Source organism: Ornithorhynchus anatinus, chromosome 2 (assembly GCF_004115215.2).
Source record: "Ornithorhynchus anatinus isolate Pmale09 chromosome 2, mOrnAna1.pri.v4, whole genome shotgun sequence".
Taxonomy (NCBI): domain Eukaryota; kingdom Metazoa; phylum Chordata; class Mammalia; order Monotremata; family Ornithorhynchidae; genus Ornithorhynchus; species Ornithorhynchus anatinus.
In genome coordinates, this window is record NC_041729.1 from 89,215,315 (window position 1) to 89,235,679 (window position 20,365).

Here is a 20,365-nt window from a genome sequence, read left to right on the forward strand (position 1 = left end):
AGCGCGTGTGTTTATGTATTACTCCCTTGCACGTCGGTAAAACTCAGTAAAAAAAAAAAAAAAAAAAAAAAAGACTTTCCAGTCACCTTGGTGGTCGGTGGTGTGGTTTTACTACTATGTGTCTCTGAGGCTCTCCTGGTCTAGGAAAGTCTCGGTGGGTAATAATGATGATATTTGGTAAGCGCTTACTATGTGGCAAGCACTGTTCTAAGTGCTGGTATGAGCAGGGGCTATATAGCTATATACTTATATAGCTATATATTTAATATATATTAAGAAGCAGCGTGGCTCAGTGGAAAGAGCATGGGCTTTGGAGTCAGGGCTCATGAGTTCGAATCCCAGCTCTGCCACTTGTCGGCTGTGTGACTGTGGGCAAGTCACTTAACTTCTCTGTGCCTCAGTTCCCTCATCTGTAAAATGGGGATGAAGACTGTGAGCCCCACGTGGGACAACCTGATTCCCCTGTGTCTACCCCAGCGCTTAGAACAGTGCTCGGCACATAGTAAGCGCTTAACAAATACCAACATATATATATATTAATATATATATATATATATGTTTTAACAAATACCAACATTATATATATAAAATGTTGGTATTTGGTAAGCACTTACTATGTGCAGAGCACTGTTCTAAGCGCTGGGGTAGATACAGGGTCATCAGGTTGTCCCACGTGAGGCTCACAGTTAATCTCCATTTTACAGATGAGGTAACAGGCACAGAGAAGTTAAGTGACTTGCCCACAGTCACACAGCTGACAAGTGGCAGAGCCATATATATAATATATAATTGTTTATAATTATATATAATATATCATGTTTATTATTAAATTTATTTACTATTGCAATTATTTATTGTTAAATATATGATAATTCTGCATATTATATATGTAGTATATTTTATATATATATATATATTTCCCTCAGTGTCTTGGAAAGGCTGAACGTTTTTTGGAGTAGTAGAATATATATTGTGATTGTGGAGTGTGTTTTTTGCTCGACTTTCTTTTCTCCCCCCAGGAAGTGTAGCTGGAAGAGAAGAAAACATGTAAGTCTGGGAGAGGCACAGTGTTGCATTTTTGCCAGTTCTTAGGAATTTGCAAATCAGTAAGTCACCCCAGCGCCTAGCTTAAAATTTCTTTCTTTGGTTGAGACCAGTGGAATTCATGACTTTTTTTTGCCTCGGGCAGAGCCTGCTTTTGCTGCTTAGCCGTATGTATATAACCGACAGGGAAATACTATCTGTCGACCACAAGAGAGCAGCATGATATCATGGATTCTAATATATTCTAGTGCTTTAGGAGAAGATGAATCTTAGTTTTAGCATCGTTCTGCGATCACTTTTCATTCATTCAATTCAATAGTATTTATTGAGCGCTTACTATGTGCAGAGCACTGTACTAAGCGCTTGGGATGAACAAGTCGGCAACAGATAGAGACAGTCCCTGCCGTTTGACGGGCTTACGGTCTAATCGGGGGAGACGGATAGACAAGAACAATGGCACTAAACAGCGTCAAGGGGAAGAACATCTCGTAAAAACAATGGCAACTAAATAGAATCAAGGCGATGTACAATTCATTAACAAAATAAATAGGGTAACGAAAATATATACAGTCGAGCGGACGGGTACAGTGCTGTGGGGATGGGAAGGGAGAGGTGGAGGAGCAGAGGGAAAAGGGGAAAATGAGGCTTTAGCTGCGGAGAGGTGAAGGGGGGATGGCAGAGGGAGTAGAGGGGGAAGAGGAGCTCAGTCTGGGAAGGCCTCTTGGAGGAGGTGATTTTTAAGTAAGGTTTTGAAGAGGGAAAGAGAATCAGTTTGGCGGAGGTGAGGAGGGAGGGCGTTCCGGGACCGCGGGAGGACGTGACCCGGGGGTCGACGGCGGGATAGGCGAGACCGAGGGACGGTGAGGAGGTGGGCGGCGGAGGAGCGGAGCGTGCGGGGTGGGCGGTAGAAAGAGAGAAGGGAGGAGAGGTAGGAAGGGGCAAGGTGATGGAGAGCCTTGAAGCCTAGAGTGAGGAGTTTTGGTTTGGAGCGGAGGTTGATAGGCAACCATTGGAGGTGTTTAAGAAGGGGAGTGATGTGCCCAGAACGTTTTTGTAGGAAGATGAGCTGGACAGCAGAGTGAAGAATAGACCGGAGCGGGGCGAGAGAGGAGGAAGGGAGGTCAGAGAGAAGGCTGACACAGTAGTCTAGCCGGAATATAACGAGAGCCCGTAATAGTAAGGTAGCCGTTTGGGTGGAGAGGAAAGGGCGGATCTTGGCGATATTGTAGAGGTGAAACCGGCAGGTCTTGCTAACGGATAGGATGTGATCACTTCTTTTTATGGTATCGGTTAAGCGCTTCCTGTCTATGTCGCAGTCACTGCACGTACCAAGTGCTGGAGTAAATCCAAGCTAATGAGGTTGGACACAATCCACGTCCCCCCACGGCTCCCATTCTTAATCCCCGTTTTCGAGACGAGGTCGCCGAGGCACAGAGAAGTGGCCGATCTGGGATTAGAACCCAGGTCCTTTGACTCCCATTATTATCATGACTATTATAACGACTGATAGTCATTATTATTGGAAATCACTGACGGGGGCCCGTGCTCTTTCCGTTCGGCCTTGTCGCGTCTCTTCTGCCGACGACCTCCTGCTGCTTCTGCGGGAGGACCTTGTTAATAGATCAGAGTATGTAAGAGATCGGAGTATCTCCAAGTAGTTGAGTGAAGAGAATTAAATCCAACGATTTTACCTGAGTAAACTGGTCAGCTGGAAATATGATTCCATATACGTGTATTTCATACGCAACATACACTTTCAAAAGACCACTAAGCATGAAGAAGCAGCGTGGCTTAGCGGAGAGACCACGGGCTTGGGAGTCAGACGACATGGGTTCTAATCCCGGCTCCGCTACTTGTCTGCTGTGTGGCCTCGGGAAGCCGCTTCACCTCTCTGTGCTTCACTTCCCTCATCTGGAAAACGGGGATGAAGACTGTGAGGCCCACGTGGGACAGTCTGATCACCTCGTACCTACCCCAGTGCTTAGAACGGTGCTTGGCACATAGTAAGCGCTTAACAAATACAATCGTTATTATTATAAATCACTGACGCGGGCTTGGTAAACGTTGGTCAACTGGTCTACGTCAATCTGAGGGCACACTGAGGGAAGCAACATGGCTTAGCGAAAAGAGCGTCGGATTGGGAGTTGGAGGATCTCGATTCTAATCGGCTCTGCCACTTGCCTGCAGTGTGACTCTGGGCAAGTCCCTTCACTTCTTTGTGCCTCAGTTTCCTCATTTGCCACACGGGTATTCAGTGCCCACTCTCCCTCCTACTTAGACCGTGAGCCTGATTGGAGATGGGCCCTGGGTCCAACTTCATTCATTCAATAGCATTTATTGAGCGCTTACTATGTGCAGAGCACTGTACTAGGCTCTTGGAATGGACAAATCGGTAACAGAGACAGTCCCTGCCCACTGACGGGTTCACGGTCTAATCGGGGGAGACAGGTAGACAAGAACAATGGCAATAAATAGAGTCAAGGGGAAGAACATCCCATAACAACAATGGCAAATAAATAGAATCAGGGTGATGTACAGCTCATTAAACAAAATAAATAGGGTGATGAAGATATATATCTACCCCAGTGCTTAGTACAGTGCTTGTCACATAGTAAACACTTAACAGATATCACCATTATTATTCTAATCACACTTACTTTATAAGAGAGGCTGACAGATATTTTCTGGTGGTGCCTACTCTTCCAAAAGATTTAAAGATTGCAGTAAGATTTATATCACCGGGAACATTTTTGAGTACAGACAACATATAGGCATTTTTTGAGTACAAGTTTGTTTAAATAAAAGCACATGATCTCACCTTGCAATCCTAGCCCTGTCAGAGAAAACGATTGACATATGTTCAACCTGCCTTATAACCCATCTGGATGGAGTGTCAGGCTTTGAATTTAAGAGGGATGATAATGTTGTGTTCTGAAACAGTTGGCTTTAAACGGCCCCGATTGTTTGCCTTTAAGGCAGAGAAACGAGCGTCGTAAAAGCGATTTTTTGAGAAAAGTTTCCGAAGGATGACATTGCCAGTACATTATTGTTCTTAAAATGTGCATGAGAGTTTTTCCAGGTATCTACTGATTTCTATTCCAGCTAAATTTTATGGCAAAATTAACTTCTAGACTGAAGAAAGTCCCCTCTATTGCACAAACATTTCACTCCTTATTTTGATCCATCTTTTGCTTTCCTCCTTAACCTAGCCATTGGGATATGCCAAAAATCAGAGAGAGTGAAAACACTACTCTGGCAAGACCTGCGACTAGTCATTGATTTGGAGGGTGGAGGGGTGGAACTAAGCTACTCTATGTACACTTTAGTTCACCTCCTTAGTCTGCTGTTTATTAGGGCAGGGACTGTGTAAATATGGGCACTGAGTAGATCTATTATTATTATTATTATTATCAATAATAATAATCCTAAAAATCTCAGTTTTCAGAAAATAGAATTTTTAAGAGAAAGGTCTCTAAGGAATACTCTGAAAAGATCTATATTTTCCTTTTCTTTAATATGTTATTCATTAAGCGCTTACTATGTGCCAGGCACCGTTCATTCATTCATTCATTCATTCATTCAATTGTATTTATTGAACTCTCACCGTGTGCAGAGCACTGTACTAATCACTTGGAAAGTAAAATTCAGCAGCAAATAGAGACAATCCCTGCCCACAACGGGCTCACAGTCTAGAAGGGGGGAGTTGTAAGTGCTGGGGTAGATACAAGATAAGGAGTTTGAACATAGCCTCTGTCCCACATGGAGCTCACAGTCTTAATCCCCATTTTACAGATGAGGTGACTGAGGCCCAGAGAAGTGAAGTGTCTTGCCCAAAGTCACACAACAGACAAGTGGCAGAGCTGGGATTAGAACCCAGGTCCTTCTGACTCCCCAGCCCGCGGTCTATCCACTAGGCCATCCTGCTTCTCACTGGGCCAGGCAGATGCATGGATGACAAAGTCTAGGAACCTGTACTAGATTTGTATGTCCAAGAAGGTGTGGAAAAGTTTTCCAAAATGTCCTTTTATCCTTCTCCACGATATTGTTGGGTTTGAAGCCTTGAATGATTTCCCCCACACGATTCATTTGAATAATGCAACAGAGCCCTCAAGGCAGTCAGCCAATCTAAGAAAAATCTTTATGTAATATTTTTGTTTCTGCAGTAGTACTTGTTTGCACTGGTTTAGTTTTGGAGATTGAAAACAAAACAAAACAGAAGTTTGAATCTGCATTCTGGCCAGCTTTAGTTATTGCTACTTTTCCATTTTATTATTATTATTATTATTATTATTATTGTATTTAGGTGCGTTCTATGTGCCAAGCACTGTTCTCAGCACTGAGGTAGATGCAAAGTAATCATGTTGGACACAGTCCCTGTCCCACATGGGGCTCACAGTCATTTACCAAGGGATATATCATTTGTCCTCTTTTCAGGTTTCCAAAGAGCTCCCAGGGTATGGAGTATCAAGTCTAGAGGCTTGAAAAGGCCCGAGGAAGGCGCAGAGCAGCCGCCGGCCTTTGGCATTCACCATGTTAGAGTCTGGGCAAACGCATAGAAAAAAAATTCCACCTAATGAATTTTGTAAATTTAATAGCTTAAAACAGTGAGAAAACGGGAAAGAATCAACATCACTCAGTGTGAAAGCAGCATGGCCTAGGGGAAAGAGCATGAGCCCGAGAGTCAGGAATCCTGTCCCTGCCACTGGTCTGCTATGTGACCTTGGGCAAGTTACTTAACTTCTCCGTGCCTCAGTTACCTCATCTGTAAAATGGAGATTAAGACTTTGAACCCTTTGTGGGACAGGGACTGTGTCCGATCCAATTTGCTTGTATCCACCCCAGCGCTTAATACAGTGCCTGGCACATGGTAGGTGCATAACAAATACCATTATTATTATCATTTCATGGACCGTGTCCAATTTGATTACTTTGTATCTACCCCTGTGCCTAGCACATTGGCTGGTACATAGTGAGCACCTTACAAATACCATGAAAACAGTACCGTCTGAAACAAATCTGGAATAAAAAATGAGTCAATGGAATTTATTGAAATTTTCTGTCTGAAATATACATTACTAAGCACTTGGGACCCTACAGTACAATCAGCCAGTGGTATCCGAGTGCTTACTGTGTGCGGATCACTGTACTAAACACGTGGGAGAGTAGGATACAACAGAAACTAGTTGGTAGACATGATCCCTGCCCCCAAGGAGTTTATGATCTAGTGGAGGAGTTTACAGTCTAAAATGTTGGTATTTGTTAAGCGCCTACTATGTGCCGAGCACTGTTCTAAGCTCTGGGGTAGACACAGGGTAATCAGGTTGTCCCACGCGGGGCTCACAGTCTTCATCCCCATTTTACAGATGAGGTAACTGAGGCCCAGAGAAGTGAAGTGACTTGTCCCCAGTCACACAGCTGACAAATGGCGGAGCCGGGATTCAAACTAAGCTATAATCAGTCAGTAATATTTGAGTGTTTACTATGTGCAGAACGCTGTACTAAGAACTTGGGAGAGTACAGTTCAACAGAACCCTTGGTAGATGTGGGACCTGCCCTCAAGCAATTTACAGTCTAGTGGACTTACAATCGAGTGGAATTTACAGTCTGTTGGATTAAAACAAACAGAAACAAACGCAACAAACAGACAGGTGCTGTTTGAAGCCGTGTTTTCCTGATGCTTTTAAAATTTTTCTTTAGATTCTGGCCAGAGGCCTCCGAGTAGATTCTGGCTCATTTCCCTTCCAGGAGAGGGTATGAACAATCAGGCCTCCCTGCAGTTGGGTCCTGGAGGGGATGTCATCTAGAGGACCTCGTGACCACGTACAAATCACGCAAATTTTCTAGGCCTCACCTTCCTCATCTATAAAATGAAAAAAAAAAAATGCAAGCTTTTCCCTACCACACAAGGCTATTGTAAGGATAAAAATCAGGTATGTATTGTCAGAGTTCTCTGAAAAATGAAAGCACTGATGACAACACCAGGTATCGGCTTCTGCCACCTGAAAAGCCATATTAGATTGAGATGCCACTGATGAGCTTAATTTTGGTCATCAAATTGTGAGGAAAATGAAATTATCGCATCAGACTTCTTCTCGAGAGAGGCTGCTTTGTCCCTCGGTGCAAATATATCTCCTTCCCTGGATTGTCCCAGTTCAGGCTCCGTGGTAGGGGATGTGAGCACAGAAGAGGTGACCATGGAAGAGGTATTTAAAATTTTAAAGTTCCAGTCTTGCTGGGACCCAATAAATATTGGATGATAGTAAAACTGGGTGACGGGGAGGCAGAAATCTTTGCCTTGTAGCTATTAATATTGACATAGCTCTTATCATTGTGGCCTATTAGTGACTATGTTTTTGATGGGCTAAAAGTCACTACTTAGGGCATTGTTACCTTTTTTTATTGCAAAACAAATCAGATAAACCTAAATACTGTAGCATCTTAGGGCTTTGCATAGACACTAAAAAAAAAATAATAATTCCCTGGTCCAGAAAGTAGGGGGGAGTGAGGGAAAGGGAAGCACTAATGCCTCAGTCTAGAGGGGCTGATGAGAGGGATGTTGGTAAGAGTTAGTGCTTGGTGTAATAATAATAATGTTGATTTTTTTTAAGCACTTACTATGTGCAGAGCACTGTTCTAAGCGCTAGGGTAGATACAGGGTCATCAGGTTGTCCCACGTGAGGCTCACAGTCTTGATCCCCATTTTCCAGATGAGCGAACGGAGGCCCAGAGAAGTGAAGTGACTTGCCCACAGGCACACAGCTGACAAGTGGCAGAGCTGGGATTCGAACCCATGACCTCTGGCTCCCAAGCCCAGGCTCTTTCCACTGAGCCACACTGCTTCTCTGGTGTAGTGATAGAGCCAACAGCAGAGACTGGTGTGGGTGAGTGGCTTGTGGGGGTGACACTGTTAAGAGGCGGAAGAGGTAGGGATGAGGGGCAAGACTCTACTCCGGCATAGGGCGATAGGGTATATTTTCCTCCCATGTTTCTCTTGGCTACAAGGATCAAAACTTTGCACTTGGGATATGCATCTTGCTAACGCTTTTTTTCCGGTCCTACCTGATGGAAACACCACTCATTGTTACTCAAAAATTGTCTTTGTCTAGACAAGGTGCAAATCACATTTTTTAATGGTATTTGTTAAGCACTTACTAGGTGCCAGGCACTGTACTAAGCACTGGGGTAGATTCAAGCTAATCGGGTTGGACTCCATCCTTGTCCCACGTGGGGCTCACAGTCTTAATCCCCATTTTATAGATGTGGTAACCGAGGCCCAGAGTCAAATGACTTGCCCAAGGTCACACAGCAGACAAGTGGCAAAGCTAGGATTAGAACCCAGCTTCTTCTGACTCCCAGGCCCCTGCTCCATCCACTCAGCCACGCTTTCACTATGTGCCAAGCTCTGGACTAAGTGCTGGGGGATATAAAAGATCATCAGGGCCCAAATGGGGCTCACAGTCTAAGAGGGAGGGAGAGCAGGTTTTGCATCCCCATTTTGGCGATGAGGGAACTGAGACACAGAGAAGTCAAGTGACTTACCCAAGGTCACACAGCAGGTAAGTGGTGGAGCTGGGATTAGAGCCCTGGTCTCCTGACTCCCGGGTCTGTGTTCTTTCCACTAGGCCATGCTCAACTGTTAGAGAAAAGTTGGTTGGAGGAGAGGATCAGGAGGGAAAATTAGTTCGGTTTTTGGTACATGAAGCTTGAGATGCTGGCAAGACAACCATATCTAGATGTTTTACAAGCCAGAGCAAATGTGGGATTGCAGTGAAGGAGAGAGATTGGGCTAGCAAGATAAATTTAGGAGCCAACTGCACAGAGGTAGTACCTAAAGCTACGGAAGTTAACTATAATGTAGGAAGAAGGGGACTTAGAACAGAGCCTTTAGCGACACCCACAATTATTCCATGAGGCGGAAGGAGATCGAGTTAAAGAGACTGAGAGAGCGTAGCCAAAAAGAGCGGAGGAGAGAACCGGGTCATTGAACCCAAATTAGAGGGTGTGACCACGAGGAGGGAATCGTCTGGTGTTCTGTACTGATGTATTTTGAAAAGCGATTTCAGAAAAATTACATTACCTGGCTTCGTGGCGGGCCTCTCCGGTTTTAGCCTAGTTTTATTAAGGCGGTTCTAAGTGTGGCATTATATAGTCCTTTTTCTCTTATCTATAAGCTAAATTTCAATTGTTGCTATAATTGCACATAGAAAAAAAGTCACACTGAGATTCTTTGAAAAGTTGACCTCAAGCTCATTTGGTTTATAAGTCTAGCAGGAATTTTTCCAACTGCCGGCGCTCAAAACCCTCGTGAGATCACAAAATCAAGTTGTTATTTCTACTTTCCACGTCGCTACTGGAATTTTTCCCGGGTGAACGACAATAACCTAAGCTATTCCAACTTCAAATATGATGGACGGAACAGATAAGTGTTTCGGTTTGCAGCTTTATGGTTCAGTGTTTCCTTATTATGGAGACCGGTTTTATGGGTCAAGGCATGAGTAAGCCACAAAACTAAACAGCTCGCACTTCAGAGGTATTGTAAACAGAGGGTTATGTTTCTCCTTTCTTTGGTTCTGTGTCTCCCCTTTACAGCCCAGGAGCACCCTTTCCTCTTTGAAGCACTGTGGCCTAGTGGAAAGCGCCTGGGTCTGATAGCCAGAGGACTTGGGTTCTAATCCCCACTCTGCCACTTGCCGGTATTGTGATCTCGGGCAACTCACTTAACTTTTCTGTGCTTCGCTTTCCTCAGCTTCAAAATGGGGCTTCAGTACTTGATCTTCCCTCTTGCCCGGGAGCCCCATGTGGGACAGGGACTGGATATGGCCTGATTAACCTGTGTCTACCCCAGCGCTTAAGAACACTGCTTGACACACAGTAAGTTCTGAACGTATACCGTGGCTCAGTGGAAAGAACCCGGGCTTGGGAGTCAGAGGTCAGGGGTTCGAATCCTGACTCTGCCCCTTGTCAGCTGTGTGTAACTGTGGGCAAGTCACCACTTCTCTGTGCCTCAGTTCCCTCATCTGTAAAATGGGGGTGAAGACTGTGAGCCTCACGTGGGACAACCTCATTCCCCTGTATCCACCCCAGTGCTTAGAACCGTGCTCTGCAAATAGTAAGCGCTTAAATATCAACATTATTATTACATACCGTTAAAAACCAAACAAAACCGAGTTTTAGTCTCCATGATCTCACTTGGCAGCATATCTGCCTGGTGCTGCGAGGGTCTGGGATAGGTTCAGGATCTTTGAAAATGACCACAGCCAGGCATCAGAGAGCGTAACGAGACACGAATGCCAGGAGGGATGGAAGAGAAGCAGCGTGGCTCAGTGATAAGAGCCCTGGCTTGGGAATCAGAGGTCATGGGTTTGAATCCCGGCTCTTCCGCTTAGCTCTGTGACTGTGGGCAAGTCACTTCACTTCTCTGGGCCTCAGTGACCTCATCTGTAAAATGGGGATTAAGATTGTGAGCCTCACGTGGGACAATGTGGTATCTCCCCTAGCGCTTAGAACAGTGCTGTGCACATAGTAAGCGCTCAACAAATGATGTTATTAAGACTCTCTGTGGCAGTAATGAAAAAGTAGCACATCGTGGAGAACTAACTTTGTTTTTGGTGTGTGGCTGATGGTGTTTTGCAGTTCGAAATCCTAGGAACGATGAGCTCTTCAGAGTGTATGCAGCCTTCCTATCCATGCAGAGTCAGTGCAAGCATTAGTCAAGACTGACTTTTTCTAAATAATGCACAAAACCGTGTGGAAACGAGATGAAAGGGATACAAACCATTGAAATCCTCAGGTCATTCTAATCCCACTCCAGCCAAACATTTCACCCCAAACTACAAATAACTAGCATCCCCCTTACAAAGAACTAGCATCCCCCCCAGCCTAGTAGTGGTACAGGATATCCGGAGATGGTGCTGGTTGCTCTCCTGGATATCCCTTTTCCTAGTTAGTTGTGTATCATCTACAATATCTACCTTTTCCTCTAATAAGCCATAATAAAAAACTTACCCAATAATTATTCCCCTTGAGCTTTGTTTTCCTGTCCAGTCTTAACTGGGGAGGGTTGTGGAAGGGTGGGTCCTGCGCGGCAGAGAAGTGAACTAAAAAGACAGAAAGACGATAAAGAGATTTTAAAAAAATTTAAAAAATTTGAATGATGCTGTTGGGACAGAATCAATCAATTATATTTATTGAGTGCTTACTGTGTGCAGAGCGCTGTAGTAAGTGCTTGGGAGAGGACAATATAACAGAGTTAATAGACACGTTCCCTGCCCACAACATTATTGTGGCTCTGCACATAGTGCTCAGAGGAGCAGCGTGGCTCAGTGGAAAGAGCACGGGCTTTGGAGTCAGAGGTCATGAGTTCGGATCCCAGCTCCACCACTTGTCAGCTGTGTGACTGTGGGCGAGTCACTTCACTTCTCCGTGCCTCAGTTACCTCATCTGGAAAATGGGGATTAAAACCGTGAGCCCCACGGGGGACAACCTGATTCCCTGTGTCCACCCCAGCGCTTAGAACAGTGCTCTGCACGTAGTAAGCGCTTAACAAATACCAACATTATTAACTCAGTGCTCTGCACATAGTAAGCGCTTAACAAATACCAACATTATTATTATTATTGAGTGCCTACAGGGTGCAGAACACTGTACTAAAGGCTTGGGAAAATATAGTATAAAAGAGTTGGTAGACACATCCCCTGGCGTTTACAGTCTATAGGGGAAATGATCATTAATTTGCAGATATGAACATAAGTGCCGTGGGGCTGAAGGAGGGGTGAATGAAGGGGACAGATCCGAGTGAAAGGCAATGCAGAAGGGTGAGGAAGTAAGGGGGAATTGCGAGTTGTGGAAGGCCTCTTGGAGGAGGTGTGATTTTTATTAAGGCTTTGAAGGGGGGGAAGAATGGTGGCCTGTCGAATATGGAGGGGGAAGGAATTCCAGGCCAGAAGCAGGACGTGGGCGAGAGGTTGGCAGCAAGATGGATGAGATCTAGGTACAGTGAGTAGGTGGGTGTTGGAGGAGCGAAGTGAGTGTCCTGGCTACAGAAGTAGTTGTGAAGTAGGGATTTTGTTGAAAACCTGATGCTCTTGTTCTCTTAATGTTACGTATCGGACCCTTCCCAGGAGGAGGGCGGGGCCTCTCACTGGGCAAACCGGTCCGTATTTTTCAGACGCATCTCTCTCAGAGAACTGGAGAGGATGTAGAGCTTTATTCAGTAGCCTGGGCCCAAATCTACCCTGTTAAAATGTTTCTGCAATGGTGGGGGAGGTCTGCATTCAAGTGTTAGAGATGCCGTCAGTGTTATCACACTCCAGTGACTCCAAGCTGTTTGCCAGAAGCTTCTGAAAATAGTCGACTGCATTGTTAAGGATGACAAAAGAAATACCACGTGTATAGCTAAATTTTTGAGTTCTATTGCCATTTGCCAAGGTATTCTTACCGCACAACCACACAGATTTTATATTCACCCTGATGTACCTTTGATCATATATGCAGTGTGGCTGTGTGGAAAGAGGCCGGGCTTGGGAGTCAGAGCTCATGGGTTCGAATCCCGGCTCTGCCACTTGTCAGCTGGGTGACTGTGGGCAAGTCACTTCTCTTCTCTGGGCCTCAGTGACCTCATCTGTCAAATGGGGATTAACTGTGAGCCTCACGTGGGACAACTGATTACCCCGTATCTCCCCCAGCGCTTAGAACAGTGCTCTGCACATAGTAAGCGCTTAACAAATACCAACATTATTCTTCTTATTATATACCCACCTTAACCATCTCTAGCTGTTCAAATTCTGCATTCTGTCAGTATTCTGTTCCCAACAGTGACGCTAAAGGATGTGAGGAGAAACAGGGCAGTGGTTGCTATTCTAATTATCCAACCCCGGGGCTAGGAAATGACTCAGTATCAGTATCTGTAAATTGTTTAGTTAGATTATTTACTGCCTCCCCTTCTAAACCGTAAGCTCAGTGCGGGCAGGGAACGCTTCTACCAACTCCATTAAATCGTGCTCACCCAAACCCTTAATACAGTACTCTGCACACAGTAAGTGCTCAATAGACATGATTGAGTGATTCAAGTTATTTTGGCCTCGTAAATGGCTTCTGAGAATATAAGCAACCTTTTTAATAGTCAGGTCACTCGGCCCAATATCCCGTGTCTGATAGAAGCAGCAGTGTTCTCGGAGGGACTGTGTGATGGTCGTCTTTGTGGACGTTCAAAAAATGACTGAACCATCAAAAATGCCGGGAAGAGATACAGGTACCAGGTACCCTCCACTTGTCTACTGTGTGACCTTGGGCAAGGCTCTTATTCTCTGTGCCTCAGTTACCTCATCTGTAAAATGAGGTCACTCCAAACAAAAACTCCTCACTCTAGGCTTCGAGGCTCTCCATCCCCTTGCCCCTTCCTACCTCTCCTCCCTTCTCTCTTTCCACCGCCCACCCCGCACGCTCCGCTCCTCCGCCGCCCACCTCCTCGCCGTCCCTCGGTCTCGCCCGTCCCGCCGTCGACCCCCGGGTCACGTCCTCCCGCGGTCCCGGAACGCCCTCCCTCCTCACCTCCGCCAAACTGATTCTCTTTCCCTCTTCAAAACCCTACTTAAAACTCACCTCCTCCAAGAGGCCTTCCCAGACTGAGCTCCTCTTCCCCCTCTACTCCCTCTGCCATCCCCCCTTTACCTCTCCGCAGCTAAAGCCTCATTTTCCCCTTTTCCCTCTGCTCCTCCACCTCTCCCTTCCCATCCCCACAGCACTGTACTCGTCCGCTCGACTGTATATATTTTCGTTACCCTATTTATTTTGTTAATGAATTGTACATCGCCTCGATTCTATTTAGTTGCCATCGGTTTTTACGAGATGTTCTTCCCCTCGACTCTGTTTATCGCCATCGTTCTCGTCTGTCCGTCTCCCCCGATTAGACCGTAAGCCCGTCAAACGGCAGGGACCGTCTCTATCTGTTGCCGACTTGTTCATCCCAAGTGCTTAGTACAGTGCTCTGCACATAGTAAGCGCTCAATAAATACTATTGAATGAATAAAATGGGGATTAAGACCGTGAGCCCCATGTGGGACAACCTGGTTATCTTATATCCACCTCAGCACTTAAAAGAGTTCTTGGCATATAGTAAGCGCTTGTACTTTCCAAGTACAAGAGAAGCAGCGTGGCTCACTGGAAGGAGCACGGGCTTTGGAGTCAGAGGTCATGAGTTTGAATCCCAGCTCTGCCACTTGTCAGCTGTGTGACTGTGGGCAAGTCACTTAACTTCTCTGTGCCTCAGTTCCCTCATCTGTAAAATGGGGATGAAGACTGTGAGCCCCAAATGGACAGCCCGATTCCCCTGTGTCTACCCCAGCGCTTAGAACAGTGCTCTGCACATAGTAAGTGCTTAACGAATACCAACATTATTATTATTATTATAGTGCTCTGCACACAGTAAGTGCTCAATAAATACAATTGAATGAATGAATGAACAAGTATTATTATTATTATTATTATTATTGCTAGGCACTGAACTAAATACTAAAAATCCAGTACAGTGAGTACATATGACCGCTGCCCTTAAGGACGTTACAGTCTAGTGGGGCAGACAGACCCTGTCTGAGACACCGCGTGGCTTAATGGGAAGAGCCCAAGTTTGGGAGTCAGAGATCGTGAGTTCTAATGCCGACTCTGCCACTTAGCTGTGGGACTTTGGGCAAGTCACTTCACTTCTCTGTGCCTCAGTTACCTGATCTGTAAAATGGGGATTGAAAGTGTGAGCCTCCCATGGGACAACCTAATTACCTTGTATCTACCCCAGCATTTAGAATAGTGCTTGGCACATAGTAAGGGCTTAACAAATACCATTATTACTATTATTAATAAACAAAGTGCAAGTAGAGAAAAGCAACAGGTTTTCAAGATCTGTACGTATGTGCTCCTGGGTGTTGGCAGGGAAAGATGGAGTGATTCATCGGGCTTGGGAGTCAGAGGTCATGGGTTCGAATCCCGGCTCTGCCACTTGTCAGCTGTGTGACGGTGGGCAAGTCACTTCACTTCTCTGGGCCTCAGTTCCCTCATCTGTAAAATGGGGATGAAGACTGTGAGCCCCACGTGGGACAACCTCATTACCCTGTATCTTCCCCAGCACTTAGAACAGTGCTCAGCACATAGCAAGCGCTTAACAAATACCAACTTTATTATTATTAACCAAGTGTTTTGGAGACTCTAAAATGCTGAACTAGCAGTAGCTGGGGAAATAGGATGGGAGATGAGAAATTCATCTGAGACAGCCTTATGGAGGAGAGGTGTTTTAAGAAGGAAATAAATTTGGGAGGGAAGATTGGTGACAAACATATAAGGGAAGAAGAAACAATACACAAACGAAACCAAAATAAGAGTCAGGAAGACGATAGATACAAGAACAGTGGTTCACTGTGATAGAGGTTTGGGCTCCTGATGGCTCAGACTAATTCATTCATTCATTCAATAGTATTTATTGAGCCCTTACTATGTGCAGAGCACTGTACTAAGCGCTTGGAATGGACAAATCGGTGATAGATAGAGACAGTCCCTGCCCTTTGACGGGCTTACAGTCTAATCGGGGGAGACGGGCAGACAAGAACAATGGCAATAAATAGAGTCAAGGGGATGAACATCTCATTAAAACAAAGCAAATAAATAGAATCAAGGTGATGTTTATCTCATTAACAAAATAAATAGGGTGATGAAAATATATACAGTTGAGCGGAAGAGTACAGTGCTGAGGGGAGGGGAAGGGAGAGGGGGAGGAGCAGAGCGAAATGGGGGAAGAGAGGGCTTAGCTGCGGAGAGGTGAAGCAGGGGGTAGAGGGAGCAGAGGGAAAAGGGGAGCTCAGTCTGGGAAGGCCTTTTGGAGGAGGTGAGCTGTAAGTAGGGTTTTGAAGAGGGGAAGAGAATCAGTTTGGCGGAGGTGAGGAGGGAGGGCGTTCCGGGACCGCGGGAGGACGTGACCCGGGGGTCGACGGCGGGATAGGCGAGACCGAGGGACGGTGAGGAGGTGGGCGGAGGAGGAGCGGAGCGTGCGGGGTGGGCGGTGGAAAGAGAGAAGGGAGGAGAGGTAGGAAGGGGCAAGGTGATGGAGAGCCTCGAAGCCCAGAGTGAGGAGTTTTTGTTTGGAGCGGAGGTCGATAGGCAACCACTGGAGTTGTTTAAGAAGAGGAGTGACATGCCCAGAGCATTTCTGCAGGAATAATAATAATAATAATGTTGGTATTTGTTAAGCGCTTACTATGTGCCGAGCACTGTTCTAAGCGCTGGGGTAGACACAAGGGAATCAGGTTGTCCCACATGGGGCTCCCAGTCTTCATCCCCATTTTACAGATGAGGTAACTGAGGCACAGAGAAGTTAAGTGACTTGCCCACAGTCACACAGCTGACAAGTGGCGGAGCTGGGATTCGAACTCGTGACCTCTGACTCCAAAGCCCGTGCTCTTTCCACTGAGCCACGCTGCTTCTCAGGAAGATGAGCCGGGCAGCGGAGTGAAGAATAGACTGGAGCGGGGAGAGACAGGAGGAAGGGAGATCAGAGAGAAGGCTGATGCAATAATCCAGCCGGGATATTACGAGAGCCCGTAGCAGTAAGGTAGCCGTTTGGGTGGAGAGGAAAGGGCCGATCTTGGCGATATTATAAAGGTGAGACCAGCAGGTTTTAGTGACGGGGAGCAGGAGTCTCTAGGCTGTAAGTGAGCTGTGGGCAGAGAATGTGTTTTTCAACTCTGTTATATTGTACTCTCTTAAGCGCTTAGTACAGTACTCTGCCCATAGCAAGCACTCAATAAATATGATTGAGCCAATGGGATTCCCAGTGACCTGGGGCTGGGCAGTCTCCCTCTCACCCAGTCCAGAGCTGGGGACTGCTATCAATTAACTGTATTTATTGAGCACTTTGTGTACAGAGCACTGTGCTAAGCGCTTGGGAGAGTACAGTGCAAGAGAGTTGGTAGGCACGTTCCTTTCCCACAAGGGACTCACGGTCTAGATGGGGAGGCCGACATTAAAATAGATTATTGATCTGTACGTAAGTGCTGTGGGGCTGAGGGTGGGGTGCATAGTGAGTGCTTAAAGGCCAAAGATCCAAGTTTAAGGGCAGTGTAGAGGGGAGAGGGAGTAGGGGAAATGAGGGCTTAGTTGGCAAAGGCCTCTTGGAGGAGATGTGATTTTAATAAGGCTTTGAAAGTTGGCGAGTGTGATGATCTGCCAGATGCGAAGGGTAAGGGAGTTCTAAGCCAGTGTGGAGATCTAGGGCGAGGGGTCAGCAACGACAGAGATGAGATTGAGCTATAATAAGCGGGTTGGCATTAGGACTGAAGTGTGTGGGTTGGGCTGTAATAAGAACTCAGCGAGATAAGGGGCTGGGAGGGAACCGACTGAGTGCTTGAAGCTGATGGTAAGGAGTTTCTGTTCGATGCCAAGGTGAATGGGCAACCTCTTCTTGAGGTTCTTGAGGAGTGGAAAGACCTGGACCGAAAGACCTCGTTGGAGCTCAGACGCTTACTGTCTGAGATGGTTTAGCGTGGTGTCGTGAAGATGGCAAAGGCTTGGGATTTGGGATTCGGAGGGCGAGGTTACTGTCCCAGCCCTCTTTTTTTTTTTTTACGGTAATTGTTAAGTGCTTATTATGTGGCAGGCACCTTACTAGTGCTGGAGCAGACACAAGCCAATCAGGTTGGACACAACATTCCTCATGGGGCTCACAGGATTAAATCCCCCATTTTACAGATGAGGTAATTGAGGTACAGAGAAGTTAAGTGACTTGCCCAAGGTCACAGAGCAGACACTTCGCAAAGCCGGGATTAGAACCCAGGTCCTTCTGACTCCCAGGCCCATGCTCTATCTACCAAGCCATGTTGTTCTTCCGCTGGCCTGCTACATTTTATTCTCCTAAGTACAGTGCTCAGCACACAGTAAGGGCTCAATAAACACCACTGTTGATGCTGCTGCTGCTGCTGCTCTGTGATCCTGGGCAAGTTACTTGACTGCAAAAAGGCCTCAGTTTTCTCATCTGTAAAATGAGGTAGATGAACCTGTCTTTTCCTTATAGGCAAGTTGTGAGAACAATAATAAGTAATGTGAGAGCACTTTGGAAAATAATAGTGCTGTAATTTTCCAAAGATCCAAATATTTTCCAATCATATGTAAAATAAATGTATTTATAATAGATTTATAATAAATATAATATATATCATTTTATATAATTTCCCAAATATTAGTGTTGTACAAAATTCAAGGTATTATTATTATTATTTTTATTATATATTTTCCAATCATATATAAAATAAATGTATTCATAATATATCATACTGTATAAATATAATATTTATATATCATTTTATATAATTTCCCAAATATTAGCGTTGTACAAAATTCAAGGTATTATTATTATTTTTATTATATGGGACAAAACAAATATTTAGGAAACACATTTTGGAATCCACATGGAACCTTCCCAGTCCAAATGTTAGTTGTTTCAGGGAAACAAATGAGGGATTTAGGGGCCACACTTTACATGGATCAGCTGAAATCCATCTGGTTGCAGTCTGTTCATAGAATTTTCTCCTGGCAGCTTGTGTCCTTAGGAACAACTCTCCAAAGATTCTGCCTGATAACAACGGCCCTGTTTTAGAAGGCTGACAACACCCAAACCACCTAGGATAAGAGCTTTGAGCCAGAGTGTGGCATTTCAAAAGAGGTGAGTCTCTTGGAATCATAAAAGTGGATTCATGTGTTTGTTTTACAATGTAAAGATGATGTGTAATTCGTTCCCTTGCAGAGCCCAAAAGAGGTGAGCTGAAGTTTATGTCATTTTTTAAGCAATTTGTCACCTAAATATTTATTAGCCTATTCTAAGTTATAGATATCTCTTCTTATGACTTTGGAAATGATACCCAAGGAAAATTGAATCCAGAAACATTAGTCTTTCACGGTTCTTGGAAATATTTCTAAGGACTTAGACAAATAGCACATCACATTGGGAGGAAAAAAGGAATTTGAATTCATACTTTTTGAAAATTGTCTTAGTATCTACAACAAGTTTCTTTTATATCACACCTATATTGTACCTTTTTGTTTGAAATTACATAGTATTGCTACATCTCTGAACTTGGTTTTCTGAATTTTCCCCCTCAACAAAAAAAGCAAAGTTCGGAGGCAAGGGGATTTTGTGGAGAATGTTCATGTTAAGTCTAGATAAATTAATAGGTCAGGAAAATTGATTTCTGAAATCCTATATCTCTCTTCGCTGACTTGTCTGTCTAGAAAATAAATATTAATTTGTCATATTTTCGTTTTTCATCTTCTGCTGTTAAGAAAAATTAATGGTTCATCTTGATCACTGGCTGTCCTCTCTATTGATCAGTTTCTGTATCTTGGGAATGTAGTGTCCAGTAGACTGATAATCAGAGTTAATAATAATAATAATGTTGGTATTTGTTAAGCGCTTACTATGTGCCGAGCACTGTTCTAAGCGCTGGGGTAGACATAGGGGAATCAGGTTGTCCCACGTGGGGCTCACAGTCTTAATCCCCATTTTACAGATGAGGGAACTGAGGCACGGAGAAGTTAAGTGACTTGCCCACAGTCACACAGCCGACAAGTGGCAGAGCTGGGATTCGAACTCATGAGCCCTGACTCCAAAGCCCGTGCTCTTTCCACTGAGCCACGCTGCTTCTCCACACTTTTCAGGTTTATCCCTTTGGAAAGGCAGCACTTGGATGATTATTGGACTCTTTTCTGAATGAGTGGCACGCCTTTTACATTTGGCCCTGAGATGCACTTGTACAGTAATTCAATTCTTGGTTGAAAAAGAGCAAGTTTCTTAATTAGACACCTTTCCTGCTTTATCACTGTTTTCCTGGCCCGGTAGCTTCTGTGCTTTGATTCTAATCTGACCGTTCTTTTCCTTTTGCACGCAAATTGATCTTTTGTGCTCACATGTGAAACATTAGCTTTATTCTAAATGGCTGAGAAAATTCTTTCATTTTACCAGAAAGTGCCACCTTCATCAAGTGGCTGGCAGTACCACAGAGTATTCTTACTGATTTGGTGGGTGAGTTCAGCCTTAATCTCCAGTCATAAGAGGTTTATCTACATTTGGCAGATGGAGTTTCCTTGGCTTTTCTCCTTAACCCACTGAGACAAAGTGAGGAAAGGCTGATCCTCGGGACAGTTGGGGTGAAGATTCATTGAAACCGTTGTCCAAAGTCCCCCTATTAGCCTTGACCTACTTCTGGACCATTTGATAAAACAGATGGCTCAGATGGAATTCTAGATTTGTCTAGTATCGCTGACTAGTCTGACCTTGGCAAGGTTAGAG